This window comes from Folsomia candida, unplaced genomic scaffold (assembly GCF_002217175.1).
Source record: "Folsomia candida strain VU population unplaced genomic scaffold, ASM221717v1 Fcan01_Sc002, whole genome shotgun sequence".
Lineage (NCBI taxonomy): Eukaryota > Metazoa > Arthropoda > Collembola > Entomobryomorpha > Isotomidae > Folsomia > Folsomia candida.
This window is the reverse complement of record NW_019091194.1, coordinates 18,826,852-18,845,562: the sequence shown is the minus strand read 5'-3', so window position 1 is coordinate 18,845,562 and position 18,711 is coordinate 18,826,852. Positions and strand designations below refer to the sequence as shown.

Here is an 18,711-nt window from a genome sequence, read left to right as displayed (position 1 = left end):
TTCCGCCCCACGCACAACCCACTCGAGAGAAAGTTGGAACAATAAGATAAAGCCGAGTCATGGAGAAAGGCCGAGTGTGGAATATATTCTTCGCCACCATCTTCACATTTCACATCTCACACACAAGTGGCCGACCATTAAAACACTTTTATTCCACTCACTTAATCGTCAAGCACATAATTGAGCCATTTCATTGGGAATGAGTGAGAGGCTCATTTTTTCCTTTGCTCTTCTTCCCCCCTGAAAAGTTTGTGAGACAGCAATATTAACATTCAGAGGGCGTGAGACAGTCCGCCAGTTTGTGCAGAGTTTAGGTGTAATTAGTCAAAGTCCGTTAGTTATTGTTATAAAAGTTGCGATAATTCGTAGGTTGGTACATCCACGGGAAAAGTTGAGTCACATGTATGTACTATTAGGTAGGTAAGGATTGTGCGAATGTGAAGAAGGAAGGAAGTTGCGTATCACGAGGGATTAGAACAAGACTTTTTATCCGGAATAATTTTTGAACTTTTAATTACTTTGGCTTAAAATAAAGAGTGTTTTTTTAGGATTGAATACTCTGCCAAATTAATGACCCAGAACTTTTAAAGAGCTATCATGCGTGGCTTTTTGAAGTGAAGGATTCTCACTCCGGGCTCAATGATATGGTTCACATGAGAGGTTTCAAGTTGGTGTGTGAAGACTTTAAAAAAATGTGTGCGGGACAAAGAATGTCGGTATTTTGGGTGATGGATTTCTCCCCCGTACATTTTCCAGGATTATTACGCTCAATACAGAATCAGTACGTGTTTATGGATTGCCATCAGTCAGACTACTACAAAGGTAAGAAAGAAATACATAGGTATGGAAAAGGGTAATAAAAGCATTTTGAGCTTGTAAGGCACCCTTCCTCGATTTCGGAATGCGATAAGTTGATATTAGTAGTAAAACACCAAAGGAAGGAAAAACGTGATTCCTCCACCATTAATCTTCCAAACAAGATGCGAAACATCATTAGAGTGAGGAGAGAACTTTAGAGGAAGGTAGATATCCCATGATAAGTACATATGTGCAGTAATGGAGGATCGAGTAACAAAAAGTGAAACACCACCACCACCAAGTGTTACAAATTTAGAACAAAAGGAATTTGAACTGCGAGTGAGAAAGAATTGCAGGCCAAAGTGTCTAGACTGCTTGTTTTTAAAGGTGTCGGAAATCAGATGATGCTTGTGTAACCGAGAGGATTGGATTACATGCAGGGATAAAATTTATATAACCTGAAAGCATTCGACAAATTTACGCACTTTAAAGTGCAAGAAAGAAGCAACAAGTCGTATTATTCCGGAGCAGCCTCATCAAAATGCCAGCAATGATTTTGCAGTAATCTGAACTTTATTGGTACCCATATTTATCTGTGTATTTGGCATTAAAGCCCTCGACTAATCCTAATCAGACCAGAACTAGATTCGTACATAGTTCGTCATATTATAAAAGATGGAATAGTTTTGGTGACAAAGTCGTTTAGAAAAGTTATTTACGCTGCCAATGCAATGAATCCTGGCCCACGGTATAAATAAATAAGGATTGATTAAGTGGTGTAAAAATTGAGCCATATTACGTGATATTCAGCGAAAGTCTATTTTTTCGTGGGTCACTTTAGACAATTTTTGTACGAGAGAAAGAGTGTGAGAACCTGGAAAAAAATGCGAATCCGTGAGAAAAGGATTTCTAAAGATGTCTAATTCCGGAACAGAATCCTCCCTTATTGCTCAAACCCCTATGACCACCACCATTTTCTAGTCATACTGCTCCATGAAAAGAGCCCATTCTTTCTCCTCCTCTCATTAACATTTATTTATTTACAGGATTCTATTTGATTAAAGAGAACCTCTTTGGCTTTGGTTTTTACGGTAAGAAGACAAGTTCCCTACGGTGGACCCACTTGGTAGATTTACACATGGATCAAAACTTTAAATTCATCTCAAGTCTCGTCTACCTCTGTGCATTTGTTTTTAGAGTCATGAATGAAACGGAATAAATTGTGAGTACGCATGAAAGGATACAAAAAAATCTGTTTTACACGAGAACTAAAACCAAAAGGGTTTACGAGTGGACATAAATAGCCTGCCTGTAGGTCCTGAAAGAAGCAAGAAAGTTTGTCCTGCATGGAAAGAATCGTCCAGATTTTGGTTTGAATCAGATTAAAATAAACTCAGCTTATCCAATCAATTTGACCAGCACGTGGGATTGAAATATTTTCTAAGCAGTTAGGTCTCGTTCCATATCAAGGCGCACAATATGTCATGTTGTGTTTTGTCTCAATCGACCTTTGAATTTGGACGAAAAACAAAACAAGAAAGTTTTTAGGAACAACTTTCTCACGACTTTTTTCATTCATTCCCTTACCTTCCCTTATAGATCAGCTTTGAAGCAAAATATTAATTGCACTACGGACCGAATTATTCCTTGGATTGGGTAATTAAGCGCAAAACTGAGGAGGACGGAGCGCACATGTTGTACACAAAAAAAGTGTGTCGAATCCTGCCCTGGACGAAAAAATGGACTCGGACGCTGGGCAAAATTTCGCCGACCTACGCACCAACCAACCAAGCAAGACCTGGATGTATGTAGGAGCTCATCAGGAACTTTCACCCACAGAGAAGGAGCACCTAATGAAAAACATGCTGACAACTTGAGTAGATGATTGCACATCGGTGGGTCGGTCGGTTGGAGAGAGAGAGAAGAGCAGCAAATTGATAGATGAGCCTTAAGGATTTTCTCCCGGATTTGAATGGAGATCTGACGGACTTTCCGTCTATCTGTCAGCACTAAAACTTTGTTGGGAAAACAGTCTGCCCCTTAATTCTCTGTGGAGAGTTGTCTTATCGGCATTTCACACGTACGCCCTTCTCACCACCACGACCACAACGTCGCCCTCGTGTAAATAGAGATCATTTCCAACTAATTTCAACAGTTTCTCGCAATCTATTTGTTTAACCGGGTCGAAACATGCATTGCACTGGAGGTTCGAATAATGCTAATCGACACATGAGAAACGAGGACGGTGAAAGTACAAATATGATGCTTTACTCATGCAACAGCAACATTCAATTTTACATTTAGCGTTTATTTCGCCACGACTTCAACAACTTATTTCCACGCACTTGCTGCTGCCACAATTTTCAATAAGCTTACAAGTGGTACATGCTCGCAATAAAACCGTGTACTTTGCAACACCTGCCATTTCTTGGGAATGTGGCGGAATGTCTTGATACGTAGGAAATGGTGGGGTCTGCGTTTCAAATTTGGCTAAGTGCCTTCCTAGCAATTCAAAAGTAAATGATCCAGAAGAAGTCAATTGCCTTGCGGCAGGATACACACAACTTAACAGCCCTCGTCTTCGCAGATTGAATTCTTTTCTACTACAGGGCTCCGGAAATATTAAGAATTACGAACCTTACGAACGGAGACTAGAAACATAAAGGCAATTTGTTCTTGTTGCGACAGGAATGAATTTGAAGGCAGCTTCTCGAGAGAATTCCTATGAAGCCAATTGAATTGAATGGATTCAATCGAGGAGTAGGTCAGTTTCTGCCTCATTTGTCCGACGAATATAAGTTTACTTCCTTCTCAACAACAAATCACTTCACGTCTGTAATCTGCTCCTGGCCTGGCCTCTCCTCCTCCAATTCAACATTCCAAACAAACAAATAACAATTCTCTCCAGCCGACCTCCACAAATCCAACTCTTATTGAATCTTCTTCCCCCCTTATTTTTGTAATGAAGGAGGATTCAGCTCTTCCAGAGTTAAGAAGATTGTTGATCCACATTCACGAGATGAAAGAAGCAGAACAAGGCTCAGCAAATAAGAAAAAGTATCCACAACTCCTCCCGTGGTCAATATGTGACAGGAAAGTAAATCAGTGTTTCAAAATAAATCTGATCCGATTAGAAGATTCCTCGTCCGCACCTCCTCGCAAATACGTAAAAAAAGAAAAAAACTAACAAAATCTGGCATGATGACCTGTAAAAAAGTTGTTTAATCCGACTGATCAATTTATTTTTCCAATTTACACAGTAGCAGCATCTGCTCCTGCGTGTCCACGTATTTGATTCCCATTATGCGTTATGCTACCTAAATATATTGGAAATAATGCGAAATAAAGCAATGAAAAAACGAGGCACACAATTGCCAAAATAATAACGACGTGTGTGTAAGACAAAACGATTCTACGTACAACAAACAGCAGGTTGTGGAAAACAGAAGAAAAAGCAAATCCGAGCGTGTTGATATTAAACATGTTTGTTTTCACAATGATGTGTTATGCAATTACGGCACACAAAAATGAAATAAAAATGGTTATACAGATTCTCGTTCCACCACCAACACGGGCCGTGCATAGGCAGCAAGTTACATGTACACATACAAACAAATGGTGCTGAGCATAATAAGTAATTAGGAATAATCACCATGTTCATGCCGAATCAATAGTTAAGTCACGTTGATTTGTAGTTTGGATTATACCACTGCATCACACTTTTAATGAAATAATTGGCATATTTGGCAGGAGTTATGGAGCAAAGCATTCAATAAAACATGCGAGTAGTGCATAATTGTAATGGATTGGACCAACTTGGGATGACCAGTTTGCTTGCCATGCCGAAATGTGCATGTACATTCAAATTGAATGAGTGAGTCTCTCTCTCAAAGACAAATTGTGTTGAATGAAGTTGAACAGAAAATCGAGTTTTTATGCGACCATTCGACTTGTCATATTAGTGGGTACAAAGCGCCCAATTAAGTTACGCACAATCGAATCTGGATTGACTTTTTCAACGTGTTCTTTTTGGCAACTACCTAAATTTCTATGTAAACTTCGTCCTACTCTTGCGTGCCAAACGCCAAAAATCTTACTTGTTGTATAACCAAGAGTTTTGCGTGGTCACGAAGAAACAGACCAAAGATCAACTAAACGGTGCGTCCGTATAAAAAATTATGATAATTATTCCTTTAAGCATGCCCCGCAGATGTAATCGAATAAAATCTTATTGCAAATATTTATTATGTGCAAAAGATGCCGTCAGAGATATTGTACGCAAACAATTGTCCAGGAATCGAGAGTAAACGTTACACATGTACGTGTCACTCACTCATTAAGACAAATTGAAAAGTAAGACGAGAAACAAAAGATAGCCCAGCCCAGTCCCACGGCAATTTAAGACTTTATAAGTTAAACAAAATTACGTCTTTGCCCACGGACATGCAAAATCTCTCGTCAAGTTTTATCTTACCAAATTTTGTAGAATTTCTTCCCTTTATTTTGAACATGAGGTGTTGGCGTGTCACACTGAATTGGTCTCGTGTCATGTCAAATGTCAAAAAGACGAAGAAGGTTGCACGCAAACAATGTAAATGTCCCAAAAGAGGCGAGATGCCCAAATAATCGTATTAACGTTGATTTCGCTAAAGTGTGTGAGTTATTAGCTTGGACGGCGTTTCGCACAAGTACGTCTAATTACTCTTCATTATTTCTTATCAATTACAAGATTTATCACCACAGACCAGATAACACGGCAAAGTGACAAATATTATGGTGAAATTGGACATGCAAAAATAAAAACAAACTGTTAAAGAGTACAAAAAAAGTTACTTACTTACAAATGACACCAACTATTTTAGGAACTCAGAATAAAAAGTGTGTAGCACAACAACCACGTCAAGTAAACATCTTTGGTCGTCTTGTAGCCATGCAAGATTGCAATTTATGGAGTTGCATTACTTTGTTTTGTAAACATTTTAAAAGTGTAAACCACAGAGTAAACAGGCACGTAAATTATTACCAACATTTCTTGAAACTATCCATTTTCGTGGCCATCTCTCATAACCAATTTGCTTTGCGTTTCCTTTTACAGGAGGAATAAATGTATTTTTAAGTGAGAACAATTGCACCATCAACAACTTCCAACGTTACTACTAGATTTTGTAATATGGACACAATATTTTGGAAACTTTGGAATTTGACCCGATTTCTGGAAATGTTTTTATAACACGGTCTCCATCTTCTCCACGTGTATGTATAAAACATACAAACTTTGTTTACCTTGAGCACCGTCGCTGTTTTAGAAATTGAAAACAAACATCGTCACCCCGACGGGTCGTCGCTTCTCGACACGCTATGCAAAAAGTGTGAGGAATGTAGGCAAGCACGTCCGTAGATACGTCAATCTCTCTAAAGAAAAAAGTAGGAAGAATGGGACAGCACCTTCGAATAAATCGAATCCAATTACTGACCAGACGAAGGAATGTCAACACGAGGAAACTGTTTGAGAGGCAGGATGAGACGACTCTCTGGTGATGCGACAAGTCGTGAGAGTAAACTGAGGAATTTGCCTTTGCTTGTTGCTGCTGGACCAAAATCTCGACTACAATGGTTGAGCAGATCACTATAACATTTCATTCTCATCTCTCGTCTCGACTTCTTCTTCTTTATGTTGCTGCTTTCTTCTTCTTCTTCAAACATCTTCATTCTGCTCCAGTCACCAAGCAGCCCATTGTGCGAGAAGAGGGGCTGCAATGAAATCCTGCCATGCTGGATGAGGTCAATGAAGAAAGTTTAAATAGGAAGACAAAGAATAATCCCTTCCAGTCGTCAGCGTAGCGAGTATTCACAAAAATCCAATTGCACAAGTCTTAGAAGACTCTGAAATTACAATTCTTTTACAACGCGTAGAAATTATTGGATGGAAAATGAAATCCCCAATTTTTCTTGACTCCCTACAAAAGTTTTTTATTTATTTATTTGCTACAGATTTTTTTTCGATTTGAAGTGAGACATGTTACCCCGTAAGTGCACACTCAGAAATATGTATATACATTTACTTAGTATCGTTATCGCCCTTTTTATCGCAGCGTCTCAGCCACGTAGGACAAACAATGATTCTAAAAATTCAAATATTGTTTGTTTTATGCCTTGAGTGCAATTTAATGTAATGTAGCTGTCTGTCACTTGCACTAAAACACATTTCACAATGGAACGACCTTGCTTTTCTTTTTTCTTATTTAACGTTTATAAATAGAAGAAGAGAGGAACGAACGTGTCACGAATGATGAGATGGGAAGAAGGAATCTTCAATATGGAAATCGTGAAGGATGGGAAACGACGACCCTTGTCTCGAAGTTCTCCAACAATGCTGATCTCAGGCTCAGAATTAAATCAGAAAAAGGCTATTGTGTTGCAATATTTGCAATTTTATATAATAATATTCGACTGTATGAATGGACACAAGTTTGTGTGTGTATCTTTCTAAAAGTGCCAAGCCTTGAGGTGAACTGAGTTAGATGGAAATTGACATATTTTACTCATGCGTAAATGAGAAATTGTTGTCAGCACAATTTCAATATTCCTTTTAAGGACAAATTTCTTCTCTTCATCACCGATAAGAAATCTAACAAATAATTCCATCCAATTCAGCATAGATTGTTTTTCCTACGTAGGAAAATATTAGCAAATGAGACACATTACGCAGGTACATACATACATATGCCTCCTATTAAATTAGCAGTTAGCATTAAAGAGCACGAAAAGTAATAATATGCAATAAAAAATTAAACTAAAGTGTCGTTTGTAAAGTGATACAATGTGCGCTGCTAATTGGATAAATGGTTACATTACATGCGTTCCTCCTTTGCCTTGATATCGTCCTTTTTAATGTTTAATAGGATGGAATAAAATATAATATAAACCGGCACGACATGTTTCACGACAATTGTGGTTGGGGAATAATTTTGCATATGTAAACTGTGCACATTGTTCGTTCTCTGTGATGTGGGCGAGTGTGTGGTTCGTAATATGCACATAGATAGATGAGCAAGGAGGAAATGATAAGAAGTATAAACTATTCATGCAGGGTTTTCGTTCGCCGTTGATGATGGGACGGAGTCTCATCAGATACATAGCACAATGTACAAAAGGATCGTCTACACGACGACGATCCAACAAAGAAAGAAGGCAAATGTCACCGTCCGGACACTCCTGAGGAAGAGATAATCGCATCAAGTTGATGATCAGCCATCTTGATACGATCTGTGTGAATGTGTCACTCCCTCCGTAGTAGCACGACCAATAATCAATTATCGACCATCAATTACCTCCACTAATGAGCAGATCGCCAATCTTAGTTAATTTCGTGGGTTCAGACCCGTTGTAAATGCAAATGGAGTGGTTTCCTAAGTTTTTTTTGTGTGTGTACATGAAATATTCTGCTACTGCACAATCTAAACATGTACGTACTGTACACACTTTAATGAATTTCTGTATCATTTCAATCGACTTGGTTACATTTTTATTGCTGTGTAGATGGAAACATGATTAGGATAACTTTGATTGTTTCTCCATCGAAAAAAGTGGACATTACACACACACACACTCACTGCTTTGTCTCTGTGTTAAGGTAAATGAGTGACATGGATGGTCAGTAGGACGCAATTATGATTTTATAAGTAAGGACTGACGCACTTTTTTTGGAGTCAGTTTATGCAGAGATTAGATGTTCCGATTAAATTTGCATTACATTTTATTTGATCGCTTATTTTTTTATTGGCAAAATCAAGCCATCAAACAAAATTCAAGGTAAGTGATCGCATTCACTGATTAGGATTAGATTCAATCGACTGATGGAGTATTACATTAATAGTCGTACATAAGTCACGAGTGTGAACAGATTTTTAAACATTACATGACTGCTTTTGTAGTAAATTTCTTAAAATTCCGAGTCAGGATTTTACCAAGCATACTGATCGATAAGGACACACTTATGTCACTTTTATCCCATAGTGAGAGGTGACAAAACATTGTATTTTGATCTCATGTCGTTCCTGTCCGTGATGCTATTTACCAATCGTACATAGATTGCAGATAGATTCTCAATTATCTGTTGTAATAGCCTATCTCAGATCCGTTCAATGTCAGTGTCCATCAAGTTTTGATAAATTGATCATTTATTAATGCCAATTTGCAAACGCAGCCAACTTTTGTGAAGAAAGTTTTTATTAAGAAGCAATTTGTCAATCGCTTGTATTGAATATCACTGCTGACCACGTGACACAAATTTGCGATCATTATGAATGTTGTCTGCTGGATGTGAAAATAATTAAATTGAATATGATAATGAAGCTGACAATTTGTGAATATTGCCACAATTGAGCAATAAGGTTCTGATTATTGACGCTTCATGCACTTAAAAGGGGATGGGAAATAAAGTCGTCATAAATTACTGGCTCTATCAATATGGATGTTTTTTATGAACGGCAGACGAGGACAAAAAAGGCAAACTTATTATGCCAGCTACTTCTTCGATAAGTTGTAATAAGTTGCATCTTTTGTGCAAAATGAAACATGGACGTATATCATATTCATAATTGTATACGTACGCATTTACCCATTACGTCGACAAATATAGGAATTTCTTAAGTCTAGCCGGCAATTGTTTAATTAACCTCGAGACGAGTTGCATAAGACTTTGTGGTCTGATGCAAATGTGTGAGTTTGAAGTATTTATGTGGCAAGTGTCGACAGGAAGGAGGGCTTTACGTACATGGAATGCAGAGGTATTTACTGCCGACGGAGTGGTTTACAATTTCTTCAACTTTCCAGAGACAAATCGAAGCAGGTCAGCTTTCCAAAGTGCAATATTTTATTTTCGCAGTAAGAGCAGCAGCAGTTCCTTCGTTAGAGTCAGAAGTACCACTAAACGGCCACATTTATGGAGTTGAAAAGTTGAAATGAGTTATGATACAACCGACTGACCGACTGCTGGTTTCCAATTAAAAAAATAACTGCTCGGAATAAATAATAAGTAAAATGACAAGTTGAGGTAGCTACGTGTGGAGATGTGAAATCATATTTCATTTCGTGAATACTTGAAATTTTAGCGCCTCATCAATTACCTGTCATCCCCAAAATTAATCAAAGTTAAAATTTACTCGCTACAGTAATGCAATGTTTATTCCGCTGAAAATGTGAAATATAGACACGTAGCAGGAATAGGGGAAAAAATCGAGGAGATCTATGTATGAGATTCTTCAACTATTTGCAAAATATTATATGCACTCTGGGCAACATTTTATTGGGAAATGTGAAAGAGGGAAAACAGAACAATTGTTAAAATGTGGTCAATAAATATTAGCCGAGTTGACTCTTGATCCCAATAAACCACAAACACGAAAACATTTTGCAATTTTCTGTGGAATAAGTTAAAAAGCGTTACATGTTCGCTTTGTGTTAAGAAGATGATCCCACTGCAACAACAATAATGTTTATTGCTCTTGCTCTGTGAATTACTCTGCTTTGTATTTGTAGTTTAACAAGAAAACTTAAAAATCATCCCGGTTGGTCAACGACATTCCATTTATCAAAGTTTTCGTACAATTTATTAATCTTGGGATTACAATTACAGACCTTGAGCCAGATGCGATTTTTAACACAATGCAGAAATCGAATTATCAATTCCAATTCAACCCAAGTTAATAATATTATTCATTGAATATCGTCTACATTTAATTGATTGGGTGGGTTGTTGCATGCAAACTGCTACTTTCATTTCTCAGTTCGTTCATTCCGATTTTTTGATGTTTACACAATTAATAACTACAACTACAATTATACCACTAATTTCAATCTAAAAAATGCCATATGTAAATTGAATGATACAAATTAACCAGACTGCTACCGTCCACAAATCAGTGCTTTTATTCTACTTTTATGATGAAAGTATTAGACCGACTGTAAAACGCTTTCCCCACAAACTTTATTACTCTCTCTGTTAAACTTAAACCTGGACTTTCCACCAACGAAACTGCCCGCATAAATCTATTAATTTGCAAACCATTTAATGACCCATGACCAGAACAACAGTCTCCAGTCCCATCATATTCACCACTTTATCAACAAACAACGGACTGAGCTAAATAAGTTCTATTCTGTTGTAAAACTGCGCATGTATGTACATAAATTCCTTGTAAATAAATGAAAAAGTGACAAAGACAAATTTAAAAACATGAACACACTCTTAACAAACTTGTTTCATTACTATGTCACACACAGAATGACATCGACAATTTCGACAGTAATGTTTCGTTTTGAAGAAGAACATACACATGTCCATTGCCAAGATGTCAAACGCCTAATGAAAATTCCAAACTTTTTTTGCTGTACTTTACAAAATTGAATTGTAATTTGTGACAAACTAGACGAGGAAATGAATGTAGCGAATTAATTCATGAAAAACAAATATGAATACGGCGTGGCGTACACACAATGCATGATTTTACACAATAAGTGCAGAGAGTTGAATAGGTGAGCACAAGATGTAAAGTTGATTTATGCTCAGAAATTATCTCCAAACTACACCGCCAGTCCATCAATGTCACTCGATACAACATTTGACTAATTAAATCGCAAATTGTAAATACTCTTGGTTGGCGTATGCATGTAACAACGTACTAATTTGAATGGCCAGTTTACTTACTTAGTTAGCCAGCTATTGTACTTATGGACTGGCCAACCAATTCCGGTCTTATGCAGTGCTCACATATTTCAGCTTCATACAAATACGATACTTCAGATCCGCGTTAGCTGCCCAATTTGTTCTTCCTTCAATTTCATGCTCATCTTCATCTTCGCTACGTCCATCATTCTGCTACATATTTGTGTAGATAGAAATACTTCCCTGTGTTTGACCGAGGAAAAAATGGTGTTTAAGAGATTGATGGTGGATTAATGCAAAACTGGGAAATTTGAGAAAGTAATATGTAATGTGCAAATACATAAAGCTATTTATAAATCCATCATTTCTTCACTGTGCAAATTCTTTTTAACTTCTACCTCTTTATTTGACCAGTAATATTTTGATTCTGTGCAGCATTCTGGAAGTTACGCCAACAGCAAGGTCGAAGCATCTACCCCTCCCAGCCGATAACTTATCCTTCCGTAGCTCTATCTATGCAAGCCTTACCAGCACGTAGGAGAAATTCGACCAGCTCAAAAATAATTACGACAAAGCTGCTAAGCAGCAGCGCCAAGTATTGGAGAATGCATCAAGGAGAAAGTCTACAAACAACATTTATTGACCAGAAGATTCATTCAGTTTGGTTTCTCGTTTCAACATCCTCTTCAGAAAAGGGTAAGGAAATGTAAAAAAAGACACAACAGGAAGGACTTAAACCGAATGGTTGATGATCTTCGTCAACACCGTGAAATAAAGATTATAAAATGCAATACAGGGAGCTCCAGAGTGAGAATGCGTTGAAAAAAATTGAGTAACCCGCAATCAACTTTTACCAAGCCCCCAGAACTCTACCAGACTTCAAGAACATTAGAAATATGACATTTGACTGGTTTTGAAAAAGAAAATAGTAAATTTATGAGCAAATTTATGCGAAATTTTATGACACTCACACAAACTTGTACATATACCTTTATATGAATACCTTACAAATGCTAAATATTTGTTTCCTGCTATTTTTTTCCTAAGAATTGTTCGTCGTTCGATGTCAATTGATTTTTGCGACGCACGTTGTGCAGGGAAACATTCGTATTGTGCATATGCCATCGAGAACCGAATTTGAATCTTCACTCTTCATGCTTCGTGTGCATGATTTGAATAGATGGCAATTAATCTTAATCACGACCACAGTTCAAACCACTACTGATTCAGCATCTGATAGAATTTGCGCTCGTCACATTCAATCCAACATTTCGCTGCATTCATGTCCTGTAATCATTTATCAGCACTATTATGAAATCAGCCAGCGAGAGGAAAATTTATGTACCACAAACTTTCTCCCATTTATAAGCAAATGCCACACGAGTGACTAGGTTGGTCTCGTCAATTAAACAAAATTCACAATCAACCTGGCAAATTATACAACAACGCAGAATATAATAAAAGGGGGGACAAGTCAGAAATATTGGCAGGACAGGGTCTGACAAATTGCGTTGCGCAATAATGACGTGCATAATAGAAATGTTCAATCAACATGGTCCCCATTATAGCTAAAAATCAATCCCGAATCTAAAAAATTAATACATTGGATCGCATGTAATTTGTGCGTAGAACAATAGAGTTAACCTAAATGAAGATCTCCATATAAAATAGGACATCGAAACTTGGAAGTAAAGTAGATTTAATTAAAAATAGTCGGCAAATTCATCACAAAAACAGTAAACACATCCAATATGTCACTTCATTGCTGTTAGCTTTTGCAGAATGCGAAAAAAAATAATTACACACATTATTATAAGTGGAAAATTGTCATTTGGCATCAATACTTGAAACCACTAAATTAGATAGATTCGATATTTGCGTATCTGGCAGAGCGAGTAGTTCTTGTCGAATCTCGTCATTAATATATTTCGTCCTCCCATATATCCGCCCACCTTATTCAACGCCACAACAACAAAAGTTTATTTCCACCGAGTCAACATTCTTTGTTTTTTGTTGAATATGCATGCATCCGTGCAAAACTTGCCAAGTTTTTAGTCAGTTGGATTCTTTTCTGCCTCGTTAGGACGACGACCATGCGACAAACAAATAGGTAATAATTGCAAATTGATAACATTTTATGTTCTATTTTAAAAGGGAGATAATTGTTTTTTATCCATAAGTAGCAATAGAAGCTGGAAGATTTGAGGCGCCGATGCTCCATATCTGATCAATCTGCCAATGGCATGTCGCGATTGCCAGATTTGATTACCAGGATTTGTCTGCAAAGTAAATATGTACATGAGCTGCTGATTTTTCCTAGATGCGATATTACCTCAACTTTTAGTCAAAGTCGCAGAATCTGAATGAAGAAAAAATGAGAGAGAGTATGAAATTGTAGGGTCCATTGACAACGAGTTTTTGCATTTGAGTCATAAACATGACAACTTTTAATTGCTCGTCGGGGGTTGATGTCAAAAACAATACGAGAGAAGTTTACCAATTCTTGAGTTTCTTGTAACCTCCACCACACTCTTCGCTACCTATTTATTTAAGTATTTGCAGGAGTAGTGAGTTTAAAAAGGAACGAGCCAAAAGTCAATCAAGCATTATTATTACTTCATTTGTTTATTACCTTCTCACTCGAGGATGGATACACATATTTTTCCAACAATTAATCCCCCTCCATTAGAGAGACGCCTAACCACCTACTGAAACTAAATATAGAAATGGTCCTACCAAAAAAGAAGCTCGCCATTGAAATGCATAATGCAAATGATCTCTTCTCATCGTAAAACAAACGCAATCAGTCAGTCACCTACGTATTTATTTACTACGAATCCGTCGTACCGTACATACTGCCACCACCACCTTCTCCTCCATCCAACTATGGTTATTGGCAGTAGTAAAATTTATTATCAAATTTATTATTATCAATTGGTTTGTTAATTGTAAAAGTTACAACATTTTTTTCCAATTAAAAATTCAACAACACATTGTCTGACAGGTGTTGGATGATGGGGTTGAATGAGCAAAGATAAGATAAGGAAAGAAATCTTGGGCAAGTCAGTAATTTCTCCGGTTTGGATGAATAAATAAATAAACACCACATGGGAACATGTCATTAAAGGAGGAGGATGACGACGCAGCAATCTTGAAAAATTTGTCACCCATCACGTATCATCACTGCACAAGCACTTGCCATATTCGTAATTGACAGTTATTGACGATTAGTCGCACAATCTTTTAAATAAAATCATCATTGATGCTCAATAACGCCATAGAAATGGTTGAATGCGAACTGCTTGGGTCAGGTCATCGTGATTCTGTGACATCATGTTTGTAAGAAATCAAGTATCTACACATATTTAGACGTGATAAGCTAACGACTCATCGGGACACCATCGCCTATGTACGATATGGCCCAGATAGCTTAATCACATCATTTATACTGCAATCATCAACACCTGTTTGATACGTAACAAACAGCAATGCAAAGAAGGATGAGGATGTTGAAGACGTGGAATTTATGTGCATCAAATCAGCCCACGCAGTACCACGACCACGAGTAGCAGCAGAAAAGGTGCAAGTGCATGACATTTATGTCTGTCATTTTTGACATGTGCTGTTGCAAGTGTCAAGGTGGCAGTAAAAAAAGCGTGAATTTGATGTCAGAGAAGTGGATATATTTTGATACAAAGTATTACAAAATATAAGTCATTTTTTTGAGTAGGATTTTGGTGCGATACAAAGTTTTCGTCAATAAACTGCTTGAGTAATCTGCCTCAGATTGAATATCTTGAATCTCTTTTAACTTTACGATTCCATCCATTTGGCAAATTAATTAAATAAGTGAATAGTAAACCTTCCACTAATGCCGTATATGGCGGACATTAACTTTTTATAAATAAATATGTACGTCTATTTATTCGTACATTTTGTACCACCAGCTATTCATAGATGTGTTAACAACGGTAGTAATTGTTATGTAAAGACATAAAAATTTGCAATCACTGCAAACAATGGAAATTGTGGTGATTATGGCGAGGATTAAGGTTTAGGATGTCTCATCAGCTACCAAGAAAGTGGAAATTTCGAGGCCGTGACGACAGGTTTGTGTTTGAAAGGATTAGCATGTCAACAACGTCCATCATGAATCGATACTGCCCAAACTGAGAAACCGATTGACATTAAGACGTTAAGATAAAGCTATTTTATTGGCACTTTAATGCAAAATGTCATTGGAATTTGCCCGACACTTGGACCGACGAGTTTATCTAGCAATCAAGTGACTATTAAAGCCACTTTTAGGAGTAAATTAACACCTACAACCATGTGGTTGGTGGGTGCCTGTTTCTGGATGGAAAATTTTTTTTTGGTGTGGCGTGAGTGTGACATTATGCACCTGTTGCCCTGCGACAATATGCGATCTGCCATCATCTTGATCGACTTGTCCATTGCAGAAACTTACCAATCTCAACTAGCAATAAAAATCTGTAGCTTGATTTTTTTTTTGCAAAACTTGAACTCGTAAAATATACGGTCGTGGGGTGAACATTGTCATGTACATTGTACGTACATGACAAGTTGGAACCTCTCTCTCCTTAGAAAGAGAGGGCCAATTGGACTACATTCTACGTGTAATAGCTCGACTTGGACCCATTCGGAATTTATTGGCTAGGAGGACTTGTTCAGTTGAATGCAATAAAATGAAACCTTGCGGCTGGAATCAATGTGTTTTTGAAGTAAATAAAATGTATGAATGCCTTGATATCGACAAATATTCTGAAACTCTTAACCAATTTCTTGTGACGACCTTTCCGAGAGCTATTTTATACTGAGTTATTTACTCAAATTGTGGTCACATATGACTTAATTATTCAATTTAATCTATCCGACAATAATTTACATAAATAGTTTCGAATATCAATTTCAATCCTTTAATAATGACTAATCGCGTCTTAAATTATTGCAATCTAATTTAAATATTTAATGCGTCAACAATACAGACAATTTGCATGGATACGAGAATTTTCTTATGCATACACGCCACAAAAGAACAATGGATTTTTCAAAGTAATTGCAAAGTCCTTCAATTTAAGGAAATTGTTGACTGCTGACTAATTTCTGAAATATGCATGCATTTGCGAAGGTTTAACTGTACTGATATTCCTTTCGTTTGATTCGTGCCTAATAAAAACTTAACGTTTCTAAAAAAAAATTATGAATTTTTTCACTTACTTTTTAATTAGCAGGCTAACGTCCCACCAGAGCAGTGAGAGCACGCCATCATTAGAATTGAATTTCCGTCCTTGGGTAAAGCTTCCAACTTGAAAATCACTCCTGAACGTTTGGGATCCAATTTTGAGTTCTGCAATTGTATCGTAAAAATTAAGACTGTTCTTCAACGCCTTCGATTGGCATTTGTATTGAATAAAATATTCTAAGCCTGACACATCCACTTGCTCAATACTTTTGCAATATGGCAAACAAATAATGTTTACATTTTACAAGGCTGTCCACAAATGAATACCTCAGTTTTACGACAATCATTAAATTTTATTCTAGATTTCACACCGACATACAAAATAGCGGTCCATAACGCTGTCAGTTCAATAACAAGTGCAAATTCTAAATAATATTTTATTATTTTATTGCGACCAGCTACATATTTGTTCAGCCAGGTGCGCATAAATATGTGCATAAGACTTATGTCATAAGTGCGTATGCAATGTGATTCCTAACTGAAATTCTGCACTATTGTCTCACATTACTATAATTTAGACAAACAAACCCTGTTTAGTTTTAGGTACAATGGAAATCAAGTCAAAATATTGGTACGATTTCGTTTTATTAGGAAAACCAGAAATACTTGTGTCCCCTACAAATGACAGGTGCAAGAAATCGCTTACTTAATATTTTTACCATGCAATATCCACGTGCTAGAGAAATCTATTGATTTCTAATCTTGGCAAACGGTGGTGTATTCTACAAGATAAAAATTGTTTTTATCGCGACCAAAATATATATTGCACTTACAGGGAACAGGATTTACTAAATTGACAACATTATCAATATGATCTCTTTTCAATCGTGCGCTATTTGAAGGAGTCAGCCCATAAATAGGAACGTGAAATTGTCGAGTTTTTTGTGCAACCCCAACATTATGGCCGTATTTATGTAATGTTCCAACATTTTATGTCGGCCATCTGGATGAGCACATTAGACAAAGAAGATTTACAAACTTGATTTATGAAATCCAGAAATTGAAATGGTCCAAACAGAATAAACTGTCGTCGTCCTTCTGCCGCAGCCACACCACTTTTCGAAACCTGCTTCACCTTCGCTTCGTTATTTCAGACCAGAACCTCTGCCAGAGCCCAGAACAAGAATGCAGAGTTATTGACGACCCAAAGGCCAAGAATGTATGGGTCTTCTTACATATTGCGAAATACATAATGCGAACGTAATGGTGTTTTGTTTCTGAAATTTATTACCTTACTTTCCAACTTTGAATGAGTCGTGAAAGTACAACAATCGATTGTAAATTAAGACTTCTTAAATTCAGAGTTAGCAATTTTATTTAAAACTTGAATTTAATTTGTCATGTTCAATGAATGAAGTAAGAAATCTGGGATATGTTCCAAATTGTTGACAATATTTATACTTATATTATTTCTTACTTGCTAAACATAAAACAGTTCTATATGTAAGTTTGTGATATAATTCGTGAGTCAATTTTCTGGAACTATGTGCTTCCGCCCTTTGTCCTGGAAATGTTTGTTTTCTTAAGTTTTTTCATCAATGCTGAAGAAATGCAGGAGCATGTGGCCGCTATCAAAACAGGGGAGGAATCAAATAGTGTGTGCCTGCTCATAAATAAATGATGAATTATGCATGAAACAACATTGGATCGAATACATGGACATTCCAATGATGCATTGTAACCTATTAAATTATGTATGCACCAATTTTGAGGAAAAAAAATCAGGAAATCGACAAACAGTATTGACCAAATAGGACAAAATTCGGACTCAATTCTCAATTTCAAGTCAAGTCAAACAATGAAAGAGGAATCTTGGTGATGAGAAGAATAATGAGGACGACAGGACTCAAATTCTTGCTAAAATTAGTTTCTAACTGAAATCTGCAGACATTTATTAATTTCTAGAAACGAGAAAAAAAAATCAGAAAGAAAAAGTATCCAACCTGCGAATTCATCCCGAGGAAATGAAAACATAGTGGCTTCC

The 18,711-nt window shown here is 36.9% G+C and overlaps 1 protein-coding gene across 2 annotated transcripts in view; it reads right to left on the bottom strand.

The window, feature by feature from the left end:
* The window catches only part of LOC110844950, a 52,324-nt gene that overhangs the window by 13,854 nt on the left and 19,759 nt on the right, over nt 1-18,711 (bottom strand). The window contains exon 2 of one of the 2 annotated variants that reach the window (XM_022091289.2): nt 16,703-16,832. The gene's annotated coding sequence lies outside the window, so the exon portion shown is untranslated. Of the gene's footprint in view, nt 1-5,635; nt 6,391-16,702; nt 16,833-18,711 lie in introns of those variants that run through there. The other variant, XM_035847913.1, reaches the window with a different exon arrangement.